The 20,389-nt window shown below is 36.5% G+C and overlaps 1 pseudogene; it reads right to left on the minus strand.

Moving 5' to 3' along the window:
* Nucleotides 1-2,223: 2,223 nt before the first annotated feature.
* Nucleotides 2,224-18,259, minus strand: LOC105463638 (UDP-glucuronosyltransferase 2B4-like; annotated as a pseudogene).
* Nucleotides 18,260-20,389: the final 2,130 nt, after the last annotated feature.

Consider the following 20,389-nt stretch of genomic DNA (forward strand, 5'->3'; position numbering starts at 1 on the left):
AAAGGACACCCTATTCAACCAATGGTGCAGGGATAATTGACAAGCCACATGTAGTAGAATGGTACTGAATCCACATCTCTCGACTTATTAAAAAAAATCTACTTAAGATGAATGAAAAAATCAAACCTAAGACCTGAAACAATAAAAACTCTAGGAGATAACATCAGAAAGTCTCTTCTAGACATTGGCTTAACAAGGACTTCATGACCAAGAACCCAAAACCAAATGCAACATAAACAAAGATAAATAGATGTGACTTAATTAAACTAAAAACCTTCTGCACAGCAAAAGAAATGATCAGCTGAGTAAACAGACAACTCACAGAGTGGGAGAAAATATTCACAAACTATACACCTGACAAAGGACTAATATTCAGAATTTATGAACAATTCAAACAAATTAAGAAGAGAAAAATAAACAATACCATTAAAAAGTAGTCTGATCATGAATTGACAGTTCTCAAAAGAAAATATGCAAATGTCCATAAAACATAAAAAGATGCTCAACATCACTACTTATCATGGAAATACAAATCAAAACCACAATGCAATACCACTGTCCTCCTGTAAGAATGGACATCATTAAAAAGACCCCAAATAATACAATATTGTCATGGATGTAGTAAAAGGAAACACTTTTACACTGCTAGTGGAAATGTAAACTAGCACAACCACTATAGAAAACAGTTTAGAGATTCCTTAAAGAACTAAAAGTAGATCTACATTTTTACCCAGATATCCTACTATTGGGTATCTACCCAGAAAAAAAGAAATCATTATATGCAAAGATTCTTGCACACACATCTTTACAGCAGTACAATTCCCAACTGTAAAAATATGGAACAAACCTAAATATCTATCAACCAATGGGTGAATAAAGAATATGTGATACACACACACACACACACACACACACACAGGCACACTTGGAATACTACTCAGCCATAAAAAGGAACAAAATAATGCCATTAATGGCAACCTGGATGGAGTTGGAGACCATTATTCTAAGTGAAGTAATTCAGGATTAGGTAACCAAACATTGGATGTTCTCACTTGTAAGTGGGAGCTAAGCAATGAAAACGCCAAGGCTTAAGAGTAATATAATGGACTCTCAGGACTCCGGGAAAAGTCGGAACGGGAAGAGGGATAAAAGACTACATTTTGGGTGCTGTATACACTGCATGGGTGATGGGTGTGCCAAAGTTTCAGAAATCACAACTGAAGAATTTGTCCATCTAATAAAACACCACGTGTTCCCTAAAATTTATTGAAATAATTTAAAATACGAGAATAAAGTCAACCGATGAATATTTTTAAATGACCAGAAAAAATAGGTAAACTTAGGCTCAGGGTGAAAGATTGGCCCAGCAGAAGGTTGGGACTGGACCCCAGCTTTCCTGACTTTTAGTCCGGTGTTCTCTTCACCACTCACTCACTCATTTCTCCATTTCTATTTTTTTTTTTTTTGGACAAAGATGTCTTAATTTTTTTGATATCACATGGAAAGCCTGAATTGGCTCATAGAACCAAAGACTTAGTAAAATCGTTCAATATTACTGTAGGAAGCAGGTAGCAGTAGCTATATTTCTAATTCCACATATATTCTACTGGGGAAATGAGGAAAGCTCTAAAATAATAAACATTTTGCCACAAGTTTTGGGAAAAAACTGATGCTGAAGCAGCATGCACCGTAAAGGCCAAGCAGCACTACTCATTTCAAATTATTAGAAGGAAGAGAGAGTTTTTTAATACAATTCAATTGTTTAATAATTCCTTTAACAACAGTAAAATATGAAAATCCTGCTCAAAGTGAAGCCAAGTAATCTGAGTATTTGCAAAACAGTTCCAATACTGTCAGTGGACTTCTTAATATTCTTGTGTTTAAGTAAAATATGTGAAATGTACTTAAACTCTGTAAAAATTGTTTCACGAAACCTGTGAATGGGAGCAACAAATTTCAATATAAGCTCGACAAATTCAAATATCAGCTCATATGGCTTTATACTATTTAATAATTTTGCCAATATTTTCCCTCTTGACAAAAAGTATTTCTAACCGTTAAACAGGTATTAAATCTCTGAAAACAAGTTTTTATTTGACAACGTAAGTAAGTTTTAAACAGAAAGAAAGGAATTTTGCATCATAACCTTTCTTGCTGGAATAAACTGAAGAAGTCCCATCTATCTGGTTTCCCAGCTTCAAGACTCAAATACAGCTAATCTCTTTATCCCTTCTTTCCAGTTCTAGCAAATTTCCAGAAATAAAACATACAACATTTTATGATGGTAAATATCACAGTTGCCACACAGGCCAGCAGGAACCCAATCACATCCAAAGAGTGATACTGGAACCAGGTGAGGTCATGGGCTGCAACCTGAGGGTGCTTGGTTCCTTTATGGTGCCGACAAATTCAGTCCAGAAGACTGCCCAACCTTTACTGGTTGATCATGACAAATTCTTGATAACTTCATAGTGTTCTCTTTATATCTGAAGGATTAACATAGAGATATCAAAATTGAAAGTAAGTTTATTTTCTTGAGCATATCAAGTTCATGTAAGGTTTTTATTTTTATTTTATTTATTTATTTATTTATTGAAACAGAGTCTCACTCTGTTGCCCAGGCTGGAGTGCAGTGGTGCAGGTTCGGCTCACCGCAGCCTCCACCTCCCGTGGTGTCAAGAGATTTTCCTGCCTCAGCCTCCCAAGTAGCTGGGATTACAGGCTCACGCCACCATGCCTGGCTACTTTTTGGATTTTTAGTAGAGAGAGACAGGGATTTTCCATGTTGGCCAGACTGGTCTCGAACTCCTGACCTCAGGTGATCCCACCCACCTCAGCCTCCCAAAGTGCTGGGATTACAGGCATGAGCCACTGCGCCCGGCACATGAAAGATTTTTAAAGTGACAAATAATTCAAAGTAAATGACATATAATTGACATAGAATTTGTGCAATTTAGTTTGAGTCATCATAGAAACTTTGGCTTTTACATTGGAATTTTATCATTGACAAATTTTATAAAGTAAAATGGAAAGTCAGGAAAATTAATTTCTTACAGGCAAAACAAATATAAGCCATTTTGTTATTATTTTTTGTTTGTTAAAATTTTTAGTTTTTGTGGGTATTTACCAGGTATATATATTTATGGGTTGCATGAGATGTTTTGATACAGGCTGCAATGTGAAATAATCACATCATGGAGAATAAGGTATCCCTCCTTTAAACATTTATCCTTTGTGTTGTGAACAATCCAATTATACTCTCTTAGTTCTCAAACAGGCATATAAGAACGTGGGCAATTTCATGAGCAATGTTAAGTGCTTTAGGAAAGATAATGAAAATACAATTTGAGAATTATCATGTTTAAGTTCCAAAAAGGAATTGTGTCACGCTGAGTGAAATGCCTCATAGCTGACTAGTCACTCTGCTTCTATCCTACCTTTTGTCTCCTACTGTTTCCTACCCGGTAGCCAAAATGATATTTTTGAAATAAAAGTCAGATTTTGCCACTCCCCTAATTGAGATTTTTGCCTGACTTCTCATCATATTAAGAATAAACTCCAACTCTGTTATTTGGCCTACAGGACCCTGCAATATCAAACACTGGCAAGTTCTTCTCCTAAGAATTTTTCTATACACACTAGGTCTTCTAGAGACATTGGCCTTCTATTTTTCTTTAGGGTGCCAAAAGGGTTCTCACCATAGCATCTTTACACATTTTGCCCCCTCTCTTGTGCTCTTGGAACATTCTTTCTTGCAACAACCCAAGGCATGCTTCTATCTCTTTTTGAGGCTTCCCTCTAAGTGTTACCTCTAAGAGAGGCTTTTCCTGGCCACACTATGATGGAACCTCTAGGATTTTCTCTATTGTTTTATGCTTATTTTGATATTCAATTCTTAGAATTTTAAGTACATTATATATCTTATAAAATGAACCTTTAAATATTAAAGCCAAAAGATAAATATACATAAACTAAGTGAATAGGTCAAAAGTGTAAGATCATCTTGAACATTATCTTGAAGAGAAGATACCAATTTACTTACTCTTGAGATCATGGTGTAGGATATCACAACCTGCTTAGAATAACTCTCTTGTCCTGAACCATTTAGTCACTACTTTTGTCTTCCAATTAAATAGTAGCCTGACTTCAAATATCATACATTAATTTTCTTTGTTTATGTAACTGAATTATATAACATATATTCATTAGAGTCTATTTTTTAAAACTTTTGTGTAGCAGTTGTTGGTTATACCATTCCTGTGTAGTATTTTGTTGATGGCTAAACCACAGATTATGTCATCGTTTTATGAGCAATAGACATTTGGTTTACTAGCAATTTTTGGACAATATTAATAAGTCTGTCATAAACATTCTTGTATACGAAATGCAAGAGATCTTTGCCCCCCCTCACAAGATGTGTGACAGCTGTGTGGCTCATCTGTTCAGTCGCCATGCATGTTCAAGCCCCTTACAGGAGAGGGAGCACGCAGACAGGCAAGTGCAGGAGCCTGGGCGAGCGCCCCTGGGCTCTGGCGCCACGGCAGCATACAGGGGTGGGAGTCTGCAACTCCTGAAGCCCAAGTGGGCATGTGTTAGTGTACTCTTTTAGCCTTGCCATGTACTGATGGCTTAAGTGTTAACCAGTTCAGCGTCCTGTTAGTACTCAGGTCCTTGTCCAGCATCCAGGAAGAATCAGGTTGCACATGGACTTGAAGGATGAATGCAGGGGTTTCACTGAGTGGTGGAGGTGGCTCTCAGTGGGATGAATGGGGAGCTGGAATGGTGATGGAGTGGGAAGATGATCTTCCTCTGGAGTTTGGTCATCCAGCATCCAATCTCCTCTCCTCTCTAACTGTCTTCAGCTGAACTACTCTCGACATTCAGAAACTCCTTCTCTTCCCTCTGATGCATCATTCTGCCATTCTTCTGCTCTTCTGTTCATGCCGGGGGCTTGGGGTTTATATGTGTACAGAATAGGGGTGTATGGTGGGCCAAACGGCAACTTTGGGCCTCAAAAACAGAATGTCTCTTCTCATTTTGGGCCAAGAGTTTTCAGGCTTGAGGGTGGGACCTTTGCAGGGGAACCAACCACTTCTACCCAGTATTTTTCTGTTTCCTGTCCATGTCATATACAGCACTAGGTTTCCATATGTATACATATCTGTTGGGTATATAATTGAAAGTAGAGTTGCTGAGATAAAAGTGCATGCATAATTATAATTCACTTCTTGACTTCGGTTTTTTTTTGAATTTTTAATTTTTAAAGTTTTATTTATTTATTAAATTTATTTTTGGAAACAGTTTTGCTCTTGTTGCCCCGGCAGGAGTGCAATTGCACGATCTTGGCTCATGCATCCTCCAACTCTTGGGTTAAAGCAATGGCTTATGCCTGTAATCCCAGTACTTCGGGTGACCAAGGTGGGTGGATCATCCGAGGGCAAGAGTTTGAGTTCAGCCTGACCAACATGGTGAAACCCTGTCTCTACTAAAAATACAAAATTGTCCGGGCATGGTGGTGCATGCTTGTAATCCCAGTTACTGGGGAGGCTGAGACACGACTTTAAATTTTTTTGAAGTGAGTTTTCTCAGTTTCCAAAATTAAAGATATTTTAGTTATACTTTTAAAAAATCTCCCTTTCTTCCATTAAGGCTGGATCATATATTCTTTATGATATTGAATCTTTTCAAATTTACTGAGTCTTGATTTATGGCCCACCACAGGTCACTTCAAATAATTATTAACAATTCAACATGCTCTAAGAAAATATGTCTTCCAGTTGACGTATATAATACATACATGTGCATATATTTATATACATATATATGCATGTGTGTGTGTGTGTATCATGTTACATTATAAGATTCCATTTGTTAACTGTGTTCTACTAATGTTTTCTGTCATTTCTCATTATTTGCTCCTCTTTTTACAGTCTGTTTAGATTTAATGGAAGTATTATATTGGTCCAACCTGCTTTATGGTACAATCTGTTATAAAAGCATTCCTTTAGGTGATACCTTTCTTACATAGAAACATTATTGATAGTAGTTATAAATGCTGAGTTGATGGGAGCTGGATTGGGTAGACATGTTGTACATTGTACCCTTTGGAGTATAAATATATCAATTATTAAAAATTTAATTTAATACAATTTTTTTTGTACTTCAAAAGCCATCATTAAAAAGTAAAAAGTTAGCACACCAAGAATGAAACAAAATATTTGAAAATTATATATCTAAGATTCTATTCATGATATATAAATAGTTCTTAAAAGTCAATAATGGGACAAGTAGCAAAGTTTAAAAATGTTTCAAGGATTGGAATAGACATTTTTCCAAAGAAGATAAATAGTCAGTGAGCACATATAACAATGCTCCACATTTTTAGCTGTAATGAAAATTCAATCGAAAACCATAAGAGATCATTTCACACCCACTAAAAAGGCTATAGCAAAAAGATAATAATACATGTTGGCCACAGTGTGGAGGAATTGGAAGCCTCTTGCTTTGTTGGTGGCAATGACAAATATAACAAGTACTTTGGAAAAGAGTTTAGCAGTTCTTCATAAACATACAGTTCCCACATGAGCCAGCAATTCCACTTATAGTATCAATCCCGAAGAAAAACATGTTTATCGAAAAACATGTGTAGCAATGTTCCTAGTAGCCACAATTGGAAACAATCAAAAAGCCAATGAAATGATAAGTGAACAAAGAAAATATGGCATATCCATACTATAAAATATTATACTGCTGCTGCTGCAAAAAAAAAAAGAAAATACACACTACAACGTGAATGAATCTAAAAACCATTTAAAAAAAAAAGTTATGCTCAGTGAAAGAAGTCACTTATACAACAGCCTAAATCGTATGATTCCAGATCGCTTCATGACTCATAAGCATTCTAAATATATTGGGATTTTACACCTTAAATAGGTGGGTTTTAAGTCATGGAAATCACATGTAATTATTAAACCTGTTACAATAATGGAAACAATAAAAATAAATTTTTCATCAAGAAAGTAGTTATGCTTTTAGAGATTTTAGATATTTAATTAAAATATTTTATCATATTCCTTTCAGTTTATCCTTCCTTTCTACTGTGGACTGATTATATGATTTTTTAAAAAACTGTCTTTTTAGGAAAAGAAGGAGTCAAATTGTCCCTGTTTGCAGATGACATGATTGTATATTTAGAAAACCCCATCATCTCAGCCAAAAATCTCCTTAAGCTGATAAGCAACTTCAGCAAAGTCTCAGGATACAAAATCAATGTGCAAAACTCACAAGCATTCTTACACACCAGTAACAGACAAACAGAGAGCCAAATCATGAATGAACTCCCATTCACAATAGCTTCAAAGAGAATAAAATAGTTAGGAATCCAACTTACAAGGGATATACCTCTTCAAGGAGAACTAGAAACCACTGCTCAGTGAAATAAAAGAGGACACAAACAAATGGAAGAACATACCATGCTCATGGATAGGAAGAATCAATATTGTGAAAATTACCACAGTGCCCAAGGTAATTTATAGATTCAATGTCATCCCCATTAAGCTACCAATGACTTTCTTCACAGAATTGGAAAAAGCTGCTTTAAAGTTCATATGAAATCAAAAAAGACACCACATTGCCAAGACAATCCTAAGCCAAAAGAACAAAGTTGGAGGCATCATGCTACCTGACTTCAAACTATACTACAAGGCTACAGTAACCAAAATAACATGGTACTGGTACCAAAACAGATATATAGACCAATGGAACAGAACAGAGTCCTCAGAAATAATATCCCATATCTACACCCATCTGACCTTTGACGAACCTGACGAAAACAACTAATGGGACAGGATTCCCTATTTAATAAATGATGCTGGGACAACTGGCTAACAATAAGTAGAAAGCTGAAACTGGATCCTTTCCTTACTCCTTATATGAAAATTAATTCTAGATGGATTAGAGACTCAAATGTTAGACCTAAAACCATAAAAACCCTAGAGGAAAACCTAGGTAATACCATTCAGGACATACACATGGGCAAGGACTCCATGTCTAAAACAGCAAAAGCAATGGCAACAAAAGCCAAAATTGACAAATGGGATCTAATTAAACTGAATAGCTTCTGCACAGCAAAGGAAAATACCATCAGAGTGAACAGGCAACCTACAGAATGGGAGAAAATTTTTGCAATCTACTCATCTGACAATGGGTTAATATCCAGAAACTACAAAGAACTCAAACAAATTTACAAGAAAAAAAAAACCCCATCAAAAAGTGGGCAAAGGATATGAATGGACATTTCAAAAGAAGACATTCATACAGCCAACAGACACAGGAAAAAAGGCTCATCATCACTCGTTGTCAGAGAAATGCAAATCAAAACCACAATGAAATACCATCTCACACCAGTTAGAATGGCAATCATTAAAATGTCAGGAAACATCAGGTGTTGCAGAGGATGTGGAGAAATAAGAACATTTTTTCACTATTTATGGGACTGTAAACTAGTTCAACCATTGTGGAAAACAGTGTGGCGATTCCTCAAGATTCTAGAACTAGAAATACCATTTGGCCCAGCCATCCCATTTCTGGGTATATACCCAAAGGATTATAAATCATGCTGCTGTAAAGACACATGCACACATACGTTTATTGCAGCACCATTCACAATAACAAAGACTTGGAATCAACCCAAATTTCCATCAGTGACAGACTGGATTAAGAAAATGTGGCACATATACACCATGGAGTACTATGCAGCCATAAAAAAGGATGAGTGCACGTCCTTTGTAGGGACATGGATGCAACTGGAAACCATCATCTCAGCAAACTATGGCAAGAACAGAAAGCAAACACCGCATGTTCTCACTCATAGGTGGGAGTTGAGCAATGAGATCACTTGGACACAGGAAGGGGAACATCACACACAGGGGCCTATTGTGGGAGGGGGCAGGGGGGAGGGGGAGGGATAGCATTAGGAGATATGCCTAATGTAAATGATGAGTTAATGGGTGCAGCACACCAACATGGCACATATACACATATGTAACAAACCTGCAGGTTGTGCACATGTACCCTAGAACTTAAAGTCTATTAAAAAAAAAACAAAAACAAAAAAACAAACCTGTCTTTTTTATATTAGCTATATTACTTTAAAATTACTTTTGTATAGACCATTGTTTCACCATTGGATACCCATTACATGTATGGAGTTCAAAACACTATTTTTAAATAACCACTCCAAAATATAAGATGATTTCAGATTGGTTACATCATGTAAATTCTTTCAAAATTAGTCTCTTAAAAAAAGGATGAAACTCATACCTACTATTGAGAAGATAAGCTGTCTATAAATACTACCTAGTAAAAAAATATTGTTACACTCACAAAGGGTCATTAATTACTGTCTTCAGTGCATTGAACAAGTCTGTACTTGACACTGTGTTGAAGCCCAATCTAATAGATGCTCCCCTGGCCTTCATTTGTGTAATGTTATCAGGTCGATCCTCCTCATACAATCAATGCCCACCATAGGGATCCCATGGTAGATCACCTCGTGATGCCATTGGATCCATCATGAGTAAAAAAAGCACTGGTTTTTGGATGACCTAAGACTGGATAAATTTTAGCAATATTATTCATAGGAATAAAATGAGGAATGAACAACTAAACGCTCAAGTGACAGTGTTTTCTAGTTAAAACATTGAACTAAATTAAAATTGTGTTTCAGACTTCAGAGGAAGGAGCCCCTACTTCTGCTGGAGAGGTAAGTGAAAGCTATATGGTGTGTGTGACTTCAGACTGAAAAAAAATTAAACAAGATTAACAGTTGGACTAAAGAAAAAGTGCAATCTAAATAAAATGTGCAGAAAAAATAAAAGAAGCACTGAAAAGGGATGAACATGTAAGAATGTTTTCTCTTAAGTGCAGTCACAGAATGTGAAATGTGAGATGTGCAAGGCAGCAGGCAGTGGGGTGGTGGTGGCGCTAGGATTGCAGAAAGACAGGTCATACTTCATCATGATATGTGTCATCACATTATGATTAAGATTAGGAATTTAATCCTACAGAAAATGCAGAGTCCCTGGTGATAGCAGAAGAGCTGTTATTTTTAGTGACATTTGAAATAACTCTGCATAAAAAGAAAGAACAAGTGTAAAGTTATAGAAATAGGAGACAAAGAGACAGTCTATGAAGTTGCAAACAATTCGGTGAGACGTAATAACACCTGAAATAAAAATACTCTGATTCTGAAAATAAAGAATGTGAATGTATATCAAAAAATGCCAACAATTATAGCTTATTATTTTCCCCATAGGAATGGAAAATAAATATAAAGAAGTTTCATTTTATTTTTATGTTTTTCCATAATACATTTTCAACAACCTTATTTCATGATTAATAATTAATGCTCTAATGGGCTATTACTAATATATTCAGTATTTGTACTCCAGAGTGATGCCAAGAAGGTCAATCTGGGGTATCCACTTGTATACCTGAGTACTGGGTCCTAAGGCATATGGTCTATTCCCATCAAATCTCCACAGAACCTGTTACAGAAAAGAAATATCTTATTCCATGAGTAGAACTCCAAAGTCATAGAATGTTAGAACACTAAAGATATTAAGAATAAGATCAGGGATGTTGGGTAATAAAATTACTCAAAGACTGATGTAAATAGAATGCCAACACTTCATTTTCTTAACTTCTATAATTAGTTATGTATGTAAGGAAATCAGGATTTTCCAAATAATAGCTTGGAAAAAATGAGATTATAGATGAAAAGTTCAAATATTTGGAAAATTGTTAGGCTTTTCGAAAGAAGACCCATGTGCGGCCAACCATCATATGAAAAAAGTTTAATATCACTGCTCATTGAAGAAATGCAAATCAAAATCACAATAGATACTATTTTGCACCAGTCATAATGGCTATTATAAACTCAAAAGGTAGTACATGCTAGTAAGATTGTGTAGAAAAAGGAATGCTTATACTCTGTTAGTAGGAGTGAAGTTGGTTCAACCATTGTGGAAGACAGTGTGGCACTTCCTCAAAAACCTAGAGGCTAAAATACAATTCAACTCACCAATCTCATCATTGGGTATATACGGAAAGGATGAAGAATGATTCTCTTATGAAGACACATACACATGTTTATTAATAGCAGTAGTATTCACAATAGTAAAGGTATGGAATCAATCTTAATGCCCATCAATGATTTACTGAATAAAGGAAATGGAATGGTATACATATACACCATGGAATATTATGCAGCCATAAAAAGAAAATTAAAAAAAAAAACACAAGATTTTGTATTTTACAGATACATAGATGGAGCGGGAGGCTGTTATCCTTAGTAAACTAGCATAGAAAGAGAAATCCAAATATCACATGTTCTCACTATTAAGTGGAAGCTAAAAGATGAGAACACATGGAAACATAGCAGGGAACAACATACGCTGGGGTATATTGGAGGGTGGAGAGCAGGAGGAGAGAGAAGATCGGGTAAAATAACTAATGAGTACTGGTCATAATGCCCGGATGATTAAACAATCTGTAAAACAAACCCCCATGACACAGATTTATCTATGTAAGAAACCTGTTCCTGTAGGCCTGAACTTAAAATGAAAGTTAAAAAATGAAATAAATTTAATATTAAACACATAAAAATTATAAAAAAATATATGCATGCAAAAAATTTAAATACTCATTATAATTCTTGTGAGAATAAGCAGTAACAATTTAGTAATGACCTATATGTTTATTTTGTTTTATGTATTTTATACTAGTTTTCTTCTTCCACATTGACTATTAATTTATTCATTTTTTAAGTGACATAGGAAGTATTTCATATAATTCTGATTGTCTATAAATTATTATATTAGAGTTTTGTGTCCTTTGATTGACAAAAAAGCAAGTTGATAAAATAAGCTAATTGTAAGAAATAAATTAATGCTACAAAGGGACTATGTATAACTTCCTTCAAATTACAAATTATCAAGCACTACTTCGAGCAGAAATTTCAAGGGACAATTTCTGAGACAAATTCAGAGTATTATCAGTATTGCTAATTTTGGTTGCTGTTTCAGCATTGAAATGAGAAACCTTTTGGTATCATAAATAAAGATAGAGCTATTGAATACATTCAAAATTGTGTTTTTCTGAATTTGGTTAACTGATTGTTAACACTTAGACAATGTTTTACAAAGTGTTGACTACAGTGATGAATATGTTCTACTATAGCCAAGACATTTTTATGTTTAAATTACTAATTATGGAACTCCCAAGCAATCCTCATAAACTGAACAATAATTTACAGTGTTTAACTTTTACTTGTTATATCAATATTAAAATAACTGAGTTTTCAGCAAAACACATTAGTATAGGTCATTACAAGAAGACTATATCAGATAAGGAACTAAAAAGTAATTGACAAATACACAAATGTCACCATTTTATTCTATACAGAAGAAAATGTTTCCTACTATGTTCTATGGAGGGAACATCTGAACCTGTTCCCCCACCTGGCTTCCTTCTCTTTGACTCCTTCCTATAATTCCTTCTGCTGCCTCCATCGGGAGGAGTTGTTAATCTGATAGTGCTGACTCCTTGTGGGACTATATTTTATACAGCACAGCATCCACCTTCAGGTCAGGATCTATCCCCATCCTTTCTCTTTAATCTTCCTGCTTCAGACATTGGCTGGGCCCAGTTCAGCAAGGGAGGCTGCTTTTACTCTTTCTCCAAATCTACCTGGCAGGTGGGAACTTGGACTAAGTCTGTCAGCCTGGGCCGTTCTTTCTCTGAATCATACCCTGAACATCACTCAGATAAGCCTAATCCGAAATGTACAGAAACTATACGAGGCTGGATTACATGGCAAGCTTAAACTGCATGATGCATGTTAGACAGTTGCATATAGTATAAGTGTTAAATTATTCCTTCATTTAAGATGTTGGATTACTTCCAAAGTTAATTTTATGAATATTTTCCATAAATATTAAATACACACATCTTGACTTATTTTTTCTCAGTATGATTACGTGAAACTATATTGTGAAACCAATAGTTATTTGCATTTTTAAATCACTAGAAACATTTTGCCAAGTGTCTTTTTTTCTTAAAATATACACACATATTCTGAGAATCTAATATTTAATTGAAAAGGAAACAACTTTGGTTAACAATTGCTCTACATAATGAACAAATAGAGAACCAATTTTACAACCATTGATTTTCATTCAAATCTTTCTGCAACTTAATAACAACAGTTACTCTTAGTAATTATCACTATTTACTACTGGTCATCCTTTTTCTTGTCCTTCTACACTTCCTACTATCTTCTGCCTCCTATTGGCACTATCACTTTCCCTTAATGTGAATAGGGAAATCTTTCAATACTAAAGTAGGATGGCATAGAATTTTTATCAGTCTTACCTCAGCTTTAGTCTCTTTCAAAAATTATAAAGCACATAGAATTTGCATTCAACATAGATATTGTATTTTAACCGCGGAATAAATTCTTAGTTTGATATAGACAAAAATCTTAAGAGATTGCTTATTAATGTACTAAAGAATGCTTACTTTCTACATATGTCTTAAAAGTATGATATTAATTTAAAATGTATGAGGGTCTTGTGTTCCTTTGAAAAGAATATCATCTTCTAAGTAGAATTCTTTCGTTATTGTAAACTGAGTTTACTACTATACATATACAAGTGATAGAAACTATTTGGCATTTATAATAAGTGGATCGTTCATTTCCTCCATGCTTCTCTGTAGGAAGCTTTGGTGTTTAGACACAAGTTCCACCAGGAAGCTGTACTGAGTTGCTCGTCGTAAGACTGAAAACACCTTCTGTAATAGGGCATGTTTCTGATCTAAGATGTAAAACTCTGGTATCTCAGCAAAGAATGGGTTACATTCTTGAATAAAATCAAGTGAACACTGGATTTAGCTGCAAATATTATTAGGGGTACACATTTATATCAGTGAGTTATTCTTTTAAGTTAGAATACTTAAGATCTGCATCACTTAGAGTAGAATTTCAGAATTCCTTTCATTTATTATTATTATTACACTTTAAATTCTAGGGCACATGTGCAGCTTTCCCATCTTACTGGCAAAACTAGTATGTCTATTTTTATTCAAGTCCACAATATATCTGTCATCCACGACTCTTCAAGAGAATGTAATCTTGATGTGCTGAACAATGTGGTTCTGTTAAATGAAGAATGATACCTCAAGTGACTTGCACATGTTAGGTAATTAGTAGTGTTAGTAATCATAACAAAATAATCATAATTGCAAAATTAATATCTCTCTATCACTGAATATATAACAGAGACATTTTTAGTGTTTTTTCTGTATTAACATTTTTTTTCCACAAAACACAATATGAAGTGGGTAGTATTACTGTAAATGTAGGCATGATTATTTCTATCAACATTGTAGTTCAGTTTTCCATCATCTGCTACCAGATTCCATGCAAAATTTCCCAAATGGTCTGCTCTTTCTTTCTTTCTTTTTTTTAAATTACCTTCTCATATATCCTCATTTCCTAACTCTTTTTAGTAGTTCTCAAGTGTGCTTAATAAATAAATTAGCTCCTAATAAGTATCTGGCTCTAACTTGCCTCTCAGCATCGTCTGATTCTCACTCAGCCTTTCCCTGCAAACTCAACTTAGAGTCTTGAGAACTTTCCTCAATACTTTACCTTCTTTTCTTTTTTGTGTTTTCCTCATCTCTCATTATTTCACCAATTTCTGCACATTGTTCAGCTCTCAGCTTCATTATCAGTGAGTCCAGGACACTTTCTAGTATCTCCACTGATGCTATCTTGGCATTGGATTTTTCCTTGAGATAAAAGCTTTTGCACAATTTTTATTACTTGCACATATTCTGTCTTTTGAAACAGAATGTAATGTGTGTGGGGACAGAAACTGTGTCTACGTTTTTCCTCTTGCCTGTGGTTTGTGTTAAACTTTTTATAAACATTCTTTTAATGAATGATCAATACCTTCTTATGTGTTGCATAATCAAGGCTTAAATTAAACCAACCCTATTTTCAAAGTCTTCTTAGTATCCCTCTCTATCTATAATAATGATGAAACTCACGTACTTGTGATGGTATCAGCAAGTTAACATGTACACGAGTTCCTAATTGGTATCTGCTTTACCCTGCCCACTGCCCATCTTTCTTTCTGTGTAACTCAAACACTCTGCATGAAGACTGTAGAATTATTCCTACTAAAATTTCAAAGCCAATAATACAAAACCAACAAAATTATCTTTACCGTAGGTAAGGATTTGGCAGGTTTGCAGTGCAGTCCTCCAACAAAATCAACATTTGATAAGACTGGATGAGGAAATTGAAAATCCCAGGAGTTTTGAGTAAGTCATATGTCAACTTTCCCCGTTGTCTCAGATAAGGTAGTTGGTATTCCTGAGAAGAACAAGGAAAGGAAAGATGGATGACACAAGATAATTACATTACATAATTTTCAGTAAGGGATTAGAATAATGTAGGCAAAAATGTAGGCAAAGTGTCTGTACTTTGAAATACGTAAACATATAGTCAAATATTATAAGCATAATTTAATTTTTATGTAGTATATATTTTGCCTGTGTGTATTTATAAGAAAAGCAAAGTGATAATAGAATTTTGAGGGTCAACTACATCATAGCCAATGTTACATCAGAATACTCACAATCGTAACCAATTACTAAAATAATCTAGAGAGAAGTAAACATCCATTTCTTTACCCTTTAAAACTTCAATAGTAGCATATAAACATTTAAACAACCCTTCGAGCTCCATGATCAACTAATTCTGCTGTACCCATAAAAACAATTTTCTAAGAAATAGTCTCATTTCCACAATTCATTAAGCTAATCCTTTTATTTTTGGTCATTCAAGTGAACTTTGGGTATTTTGAGAGTGTGGCTGAAATCCTTGTACTCACTACTGCTTTTGATTCATGCCAGGGTATTAATCATATTAGCTTTTAAGTAAATATATTTGCAAATTACAGATAGAAAATTTTGAGAAATTATTCAAATAGAGACTTGTACCCAACCTTAATATGGCTCATATTTTATAATACACATAGTTTCAAAAAAAAAAAAAAAACCATAGAGATATAACAATGCTCAGACTTCAACAAGATGATTGGTCTTAAAATAAATAATTTCCAATCTTTTAGTGAAGGAATGTAGAGATATTAGAAACCACAAATTATGCTTAGTGGTTTTGGCATTTGAGATAGAAGCATTATTTCTCTCAACTGTGAAGGAAACCTTCTGGTGACATTGGGACATATTTTAAATCCAGAATAAGGAAACTGAGGTATACAAGGAAAAATAATTTCTGCAATGTTGCATAGATAGTTGTTGTAAAAAATTGAGTAACTACTCAATCTACATGTATGCATTCAGTAAGATGTTTGTGGATGGGTCTGACTTTTTCTAAAATGAAAATAATAGTAAAACAGATGTGTGATTGCTTAAAGAAATATTAGGTGCACTAATTTACAGGTTTATGACTTCCTAGAATGTTCTGTGTGAGCAATGGCCACAAGGTTTTAACTGACCTCATAATTTAAACTTTGCTATAATATTTGTACAGTTGATAGATCATCTTGTGTTTTCATTTCATAAATTCACTTACAAAAACTCCACTACCAGCCCCGTACGGTGGTTCATGCCTGTAATCCCAGCACTTTGGAAGGCCGAGGCAGGCATATCACTTGAGGTCAGGAGTTTGATACCAGCCTGCCCAACATGGTGAAACCCCCTACCTACTAAAAATACACAAAATTAAGAAAGTGTGCTGACATATTCCTGTAATCCTAGCAGTGAGCTGAGATTGGATCACTGCACTCCAGTCCAGAAGACAGAGACAGACTCCACCAAAAGCAAACAAACAAAATAAAAACAAATTTAAAACACCAAGTACCCTGATTTTATTGCTTTATATAAGCTCAGCATCAAAGACACAGGAAAGTTAATCTCCATGTTACCAATTGAAAAATTTATTTACCTGGAACTTCACCGGAAAACTGATCCCACTTCTTCATATTAAATATTTGGAACCAATATGGGAAATAAACCACATAGATCATATTTTTTTATCCTCTCCATGAAAGTCATTTGGTCACTTAATTCTGACATAACAACAGGTATGTAGGAAAGTGGAAATAGAAATCCTCCACTATGCTTTTCAAGTGTGTAGCCAGCAGAGAAGGGGAGACTGTACACAAAGGGTATGTTAAATAGCTCAGCCAGCAGCTCCCCACAGGGAACAATCGCATCTGCAGGAACAGCATCAAATTTTGACTCCTGTAGATTCTTCATAAATTTCTTATTTGAAGCTCCATCCTTACAGAGCTTTCTAATTGTGTCATTAAATGTACAGATGATTTCTTGTACTTGTGAAAAATATGACCAAAATGTGTTTTTTGGAAGGTCTGACCATGATGGTATCCTCAAAGTCAGTTTTAGTTAAAGATGCAGGATAAACTTCAAGTTTAAGAGTAGATGGGCTGTTGGGATAAAAAAATGGAAGCTGAAGATGCCAATACAGTCACCTCATGACCCCTCTGGACAAGCTCATCCAGGATTGTCTCTATATTCATCCAATGACTGAAATCTGTGGGCCACACCAGTATCTTTCCATAACTCCCAGAACTAATGTAACAGGTCAGCTGTATCACCAAAAACACTGAAATCTACTTCATACACGTCCTGGTGCAATGCAATGCTTTTTCCCATTTGCTGTTTCTTTCTGTTGTTTCTTATGGTTATATCCATGGATAAATCACTTTTTCCCATTTGCTGTTTCTTTCTGTCATTTCTTATGGTTATATCCATGGATAAATCAATCACGAAGCTCAAATGTAACTTTTACACTTCAAAGTTAATATATTATCATTAGATTAACAGTCTGAGCATGTATGTGGCAAGAAGATAAATGAAGGTAGATGACCTGTTTACCCAAGTGTGTTAATGTCCCTTTTATAAGTGCTATCGTTGAGCAAATATCAATGTTCTTGTATGGACACATCACTTGTCTTATGTAATTTATTTTAGAAGAGTTTCCAGAAACATAACCATGAGAGGTTCATGTTTCTGCATTTTGTTTGACACATAACTAAAGATAAAATGATGAAACACGGTTCAAATGATTTTTATATACTTTGCTTACATATAATTTATATACAGCACCTTCAGCTGAGGCGTGATGTGCAGAGCGGGCTGCCATTTTTGCTGTTTGGACAACTTAGCTGTTCTGTCCTTCAAGCTTTGGAGAGTCCAAATGTACTGGTGGTGGAAGGAATCCACCAGTTGCTGCACGTCTGCTCTACAAAAACATTGCCAGACTGCTTCTTTAAGCAGCTATCAGATTTTATTCCTCCTCACTGGGTGGCACTTCCCGACAGGGGACTCCAGCCACTCCCATCAGTGTTCTTGGGTCTATAGAGATTTGAAAACTCCCTGTGGCAGAGCTCCCAGAAGGAGGTATGGGCCGGCATCTTTGCTGTTTGATTGTCTTGTCAATTCTAGTCTGTAAGCTTGGAAGAGCCCAAGCTGACTGGGGTGGAAATGATACACCAGAAGAACACAGCAACCATATAAAAATGGAGCCAGGGTGCTTTTCTAATTGAGTTCCTGTCCCTCGTCCTCATTACTTGGTGGGGCCTCCCAACAGGGATTTTTGGCTACCACCACTGGCATTCACCAGCTGACAGAGTTTCCAGGCATCCCTGGTAAAAAGACCCAAGGGGACAGGGCAGGCTGACATCTTTGCTGTTTGGGCAACTTAGCCATTCCAGCCTTCTAGCTTTGGAGTGTCCAAGGCAACAGGGGCTAAAGTATACCCCAGGGCAGCACAGCTGCTTTATGAAAATGTGGCTAGAATAACTTAAGCAGGTCCCTGATACCATTCCTTCAGACTAGGAGTCTGATCTCCCAACTGGGGTCTCCAGCCACCTCTTAGAGGAGCATTTGTGCCAGAAACAGATCCATATCTCCCTGGGATGGAGCTACCAGAGAAAAGGGCAGGCTTCCATCTTTCCTGTTTCTCTGCCTTCACTGGTGATACCTCCAGCTACTAGAAAATCTGAGATGACTAGTGACTGGAGTAGGCCCCTAGCGTACCACAGCAGCCCTACAGAAAAATGACCAGAGTGTAATGTGGTTGCCTGCTCCTGTATGTCCTCATCAGGCAGATCTTTCATGTCTGGGTCTCTAGCCAACACCTACCAAATCTATCTAGATAGTAGAAACTTGGCAATTCCTTGGAGAGAGCCCCTGGGGCAACAGAAAGTCTCTTCACCACTGCCTCTGCAATGGAATTTCCCTTGCCTCTCTTGGACCAACAAAGGAGCAAAGACACTGAGCAGCTGCTGACTTTCATTTCTCTAAGATGAAGTCACAGGAACAAACAAAGTAGCAAAGCAGCAAGCCAACTGATGTGGAGTCCAGAGGGGTGGGTGCAGGGGAATCTGTAGCAAAGTGTGGCCATCTCTTTAAGTTCAACTTTGATGAATAAGAGACCCTAGCCCTTGGGTAAGAGTCAGACCCGATCCCTGCATGGTGATCCTGCACACCAGATGAGGCTGGTCTGATTTGAGCACTGCTTGATCTTCTACCCTCTCCTGGGACCCCAGCCTTGCAATGCCTACTTACAAGGCAGTCTTGGGTGTCCTGGGGTCCCACACCATAGTTTCTGTAACAGAGGAACAGGCCTGACTGATAGAGAGTTCCACTGAGGCAGCCCCTACAACTGTGCACCATTTTGCATGCTCCCTCCCATACAGTAGCTTCCCCTGAGCCTACTGAAACCCATCACACCACTTTGCTGAATGCATGTCTGCATGGGTGGGTTTTGCTGTACCTGACCCAGCAGCACACATGAGTGCAGTGCATCCCTCCATGCCCCCCCACCCACCACATTCACTCAAATCACCCTGACGGTCTTTGCAGCATTGCAGACAGAGCCTTGATGGACACAGAACCAGAAATCCCTCTCTGGACAGTGCTTACCTTTTTGCTGATGCTGCACAGAGGACAGGATCCTCCGATACCTTGAGTGATCACTTCTGCTAGCAGGGCAAAGAGAAGACACCCAGACTTGTGCTGGCAATCACCCCACTCTAAACAAACACCACATCCAGTGTGACATAACGCAGTCTGCAGCAGGGGCCTTCCACTTCCCTTACAACTGCTTTGTTTCTGCCACTGTGGTGAACACTCAGAAAGAGGCAGACACGCCTGCACTCGCTAGCACTCTACTGCAGTTGCTGCACCTTGATCACTCCAGTACAGTAGGCTTAAAGCCTTAAAAAGCCAGATAACAAAGCTGGGGCTCAATGCAAGTCCACCAGAGTTA

Source organism: Macaca nemestrina, chromosome 3 (assembly GCF_043159975.1).
Source record: "Macaca nemestrina isolate mMacNem1 chromosome 3, mMacNem.hap1, whole genome shotgun sequence".
Taxonomy (NCBI): domain Eukaryota; kingdom Metazoa; phylum Chordata; class Mammalia; order Primates; family Cercopithecidae; genus Macaca; species Macaca nemestrina.